Source organism: Labrus mixtus, chromosome 24, assembly GCF_963584025.1.
Source record: "Labrus mixtus chromosome 24, fLabMix1.1, whole genome shotgun sequence".
NCBI classification, from domain to species: domain Eukaryota; kingdom Metazoa; phylum Chordata; class Actinopteri; order Labriformes; family Labridae; genus Labrus; species Labrus mixtus.
In genome coordinates, this window is record NC_083635.1 from 10,946,574 (window position 1) to 10,951,325 (window position 4,752).

Genomic DNA, 4,752 nt, shown 5'->3' on the forward strand with positions numbered 1-4,752 from the left:
AGAGTTTCCTCTGCGCACTGAGCCACGAGCTGTCGGAGCTGCAGAAAGTCTGACACCTAGTGGTGAAATATGAGAACTAACACAATAACTGTAGGTCACTGATTTCATCACAATAAGATAAGAGAAGCTACTATAGTAAATATATTATAAAGATTTAGGTTCTTATAAATACAGAGGATGCTAGGATTGATTGTATTATTATTTTTTATTTGATATGCGTCTCTCTTCTTCTCTTCTTTGGATTTCACATTAATTTATGCTGCCTGTGCACAGCCCAGATAATAAGCCCAGCTCTAAAGTAGCTGCATGGTGCTTAATCATAGCACTCATGCTCATGCAACGTTTCTCATTTCTTCCACTAGATGGCAGCAAAACATTTCACATCAGTCCGAGGAAAGTTGTAGTGGTTTAGAGTTTCAAACATTTACAGTTTTTGAGGCGACTTTGGTGAATCAGGAACAAAAACTACATAATGAATTATTTTGGTACAAAGAGAAGCTACTGCTAGTCTTTGCATCCTGGAAGATGTTTCTCTCCCTCCTTACTCCTTATCCAAGTGTCCCAGAGAGTCTTAAACTGTATTGCATTGATTTATAATTCTTTATATCTGCGGCTCATATCTAAAGTTTCATCTCATCTAACATGCCACAGAGATCAAGCTGCATATACATGGTAGTCAAGTTTCCACAGTGTTTGTTTTTATCTGTTTGAAAAAGACTCTGAGTCTGTTCATGAAGATGCTGATGTGCATACTATCATCTAACCCAGAATCCTCTGCACCAAGGGGACCGGTTTCTAAGGATTTCTACATTTTGCAAAACAAGATGTGTGAGCGAGGAATCAGAATGATGCAATACGTCTTAAAGGTTTAGAAAGAGATAAAAAGGTTTACATAAATAAAGTAATAAATGTGAACTTACCCTGATCAGGCATGTTGTGGGCGTGGTCACACCAGGTTTGATTGACAGCTGCTTGTTGCTTTTATTGCACCTGTTACATCAGAATCACACATATTGTCTTTAAAACAAAAGAACAAAACGTGAATGTTTTCTTACAGGTGACACAGTGTAATGATTTCTCTGCAGTAGAAAAACAGATAATTTCATAAGTTCATGGAGCTTTTTCATCATCTCCCTCCATTTTCTGCCTGGCAGAGTCTGCATCATCAGCATGTTGAACATTCAGGCATTCGTACTGCTCCGCTGTGTGTGTGTGTGTGTGTGTGTGTGTGTGTGTGTGTGTGTGTGTGTGTGTGTGTGTGTGTGTGTGTGTGTGTGTGTGTGTGTGTGTGTGTGTGTGCGCACGTTTTTAACCACTTATATCCTGATTTAGTTTGGTACTTCAAATCGATTTGCAACACACTTTCAGACACGACGCAGAGCCAATTAACGCGTCTGGTTTGTTTCACTCTGACGGACAAATAGCCTCTAATGCCTTAACTGGATCGATGGCTGGGTGGACGGGGAAAGAAAACAAATAAAGGACCAAAAAGACGACAAGAAAATATGTCCTGCTACTGCTGGAACCCAAATATCACTGACAACACTGTCGATCAACATCCTCTCAATAAGACACTTTATGGATATTTTCTCCTAAACTTTCTTTTTTGTTGCATCACTTGATGTGGTTAGAACAGATGTTTGTCTCAATCAGTATGTTAACATCGACTTCAGACAGTGAACTTCTTCTTTGCTTGGTGAAACTTGCATCCTCAAATTTGCAGGAAAAACTGTTTCAATGACTTCAGATGAAGATTTCACAGCTGGCTTAACAAATTCACCATTCAGACCTCATTTTAATCCTCCTTTCTTTTGCCTTTTGAACGGCAAAGACAGCATGCACCAATCTCTAAGTGAACATAAAACCAAAGGAACAAAGTGAATTTAGCTCCTTCTTGTTTTTTTTTTTACCTTTTTCTACTTGAGTCTTGTTCACCTCCTGCATGTCTCACAGTCTCTGCAGCTGCGTTTTTATTAGTAGCTTTACTTTGTTGACCTCAGCAAACTGCACACAAATGAAACCTGTGATGGGCCCTAATCAGCAGAATAAATGAAGAAGCATTAGCAGTAACAAGACAAGACAAAGGGGAGAGTGGCCTCTAAACACACACAAACAGGCGACGACACAACCTGAGTCATCAAAGCGCTCTAATTGTTCCCTCCGTCCTCCTCCTCCATCGATCGCCTCTCTAATGACTGTGTGAGATCAATACATTCTAAACAGGCTGTAAACATGCGCACACACACTTCACACACCTCTCTCTCTCTAACCAGGCTGAGTCACCTGAGTGTCTCCTCATCCATAAAACACGAGGCTCCTTCACTGATTCTCCTCTAATGTATTCCTCTGTTCCTCAGGTAACAGACGACAGACGCTAACAGATGTGGACGAAGGTTAAAGGAAACAAAATGTGTTCTTTAACAATCTGCTCGGCCCTCAGAGACGTCCCACTTCAACTGCAGAAGTGTAGTATATGAAGCAGACAGCGTCCACACGGAGGTGAGGGGAGGACTAAATGAAGCTTTCTGTAAAAAAAAAAGAGGCAAAACACAGCGAGGTTAATGATCGAACTGCAGAACAAATGGGGAAGGGTTTTCCTGAAGGATCCAAGGTTTCACTTTTTATTACTAAACCCAAGAAGAGAGGCGACTTCATGAACCCTATGAGGAACCTTTAATCCTAACTTTACATCATCATAAACATTAAAAACCACCAAACCTGGAGATCCATAGTTTGAATAAATTACATCTCAAAGGTAAACAATGTGCCAGATCATGTGATGGAGTTACTTCGACGTGTAATGAAATAGAAGAAAAAGAAGCAGTGTGAGATGTGATTAAACAAAAGCAGATATTGGAGTTTTATTGTTGGGCCGTTTCATCTTTGAAAAGCTTTTCACATTCTGCAGATTCACCAGGTGAAGCCCGCCCCGCCTGGCCTCTCTCTCTCTGCTCATCCTCAGCAGATGAAACGGACCCGACGGCTCGCCCAGAAGCTTTTCATCTCACCACCTGCCTCGCATTTTTCAAAAAGCACGACGAGGACGGGCCAATTTGATCTGAATTCACGCAGGAAAGAGAAGCGTGCGGCATCAACGATTTCCTCTCATTTGTCTGATTTCAGAGACGAGGAGCACAATGACACCTGTGATGCTGCGATGGCAGGCCAGATTGCCTCAAACTGACACGTTCAATCTGTTAAGACTGTGCACTTAGATATGGGAACAGGATGCATCTGGAGAATTTGGTGATTTCAACGCTCTTGAGGAGTTGTTTGAGGCGATGAGAACACTCTGATCTGCTCCAGCATCCCTGTAGAGATGCCAGGTTAGACGGCTTTGATACCTTTTTTCATCTCCCTGTGATTATTTCTCTCAGTGTGAGGCGATTTACACACTCGCCTTTAAAAAGCACGTTATTAAAACCTCACTAAAGAGAGAGTTTTATCGCCTCGTTCACTGTGAAACATTCAGCTTTAAGTCCTAGTTTGGTGTCGTTTCCCAGAGACGAGCAGGAATGTGGAGGGTTACTCATCGAGAAGCAAAGGACGACTCTGTCAAGGTGGCCTGTCCTCTGAGGCTGAATAATTATCTGCTTTAATTAAAGCACATTGAAGTGTGTGTGTGTGTGTGTGTGTGTGTGTGTGTGTGTGTGTGTGTGTGTGTGTGTGAAGGACTTGCTGGGAGCAAAGAGAGCAAAACGGAGAGAGGGATTTTTTCTGTGCAGTCATGTGTGATGTTTGTGCATGCATTAGCACATACGATCGTTTGTGCATTCATGTGTGATATTTGGATATTTTCTCTCTCTTTGTGTGTGTGTGTGTGTGTGTGTGTGTGTGTGTGTGTTTACACAAAGGAATCTGCAGTGGAAAACATTTAATGAACGCTCTTGTGCAGAAAGAATCCCAGTCCAGACGTGATTTGCACCTCATGGAGGTGGAAATCATTGGTCGACCCCGTGCTAACGTGTGTTTTCTGTCTCACTCGGACTCCGAGGAGATGCCGAGTGTCACCCAGGAGGACGGAGACAATCAAATGTGTCGTCTTACCACAGCAGAAGAAGAGTTTGAAGTCATCGTAGCTGCAGGTTTATCGACGGTCTGGGCTGCAGAGGCGGAGTGACGGTGGATTCACGGTGGCTAGAAAAGAAGCAGACCTGAAATACGCTGAATGATTATAATGATTCAATTAAAAAATAAAAAATAAAAACACAAAGAAAAGGATTGTTACGACACTTTGCTTTCACGTTTCAGGTTTATTGAAACTCTCTGAACAGATTTCAGGTGTGCGACGTCACTGCGTCACGGCGTTCAGTACAAATATAAAGAAACTCCTCGCATGTTTTCTGTCCGAACTCCAAACAGATACAAGAACACCGCAGCAGACAAAACAAGACCAAGAAACACAACAAAGCTGAATGATTAAACCTGCAGAGGTCACAAAGAAAGACAAAACATTTGAACCCATGAACCAAAGAAAAGACGTCTTTAAATACCGAAAACTGAAAACTTTGTGATACTTCTTCCTTTTCTGAAGACGTGAACAGTGTGTCTTTATTTAAACTCAAACACCTGATCAATATCTCCCATGTGTAATCAACCCAGAGACATTTTTAAAGTTAGGCTCTGAGATGTCAGAGAGTTAAGAAAATTCTAAATTTGTTGGGGCGTCTGTGGCCTAGTGGTTAGAGGGCTCGCTCCATATACAGAGACTGTTGTCCTGGATACAGACAACCCAGGTTCAAATCTGACCTG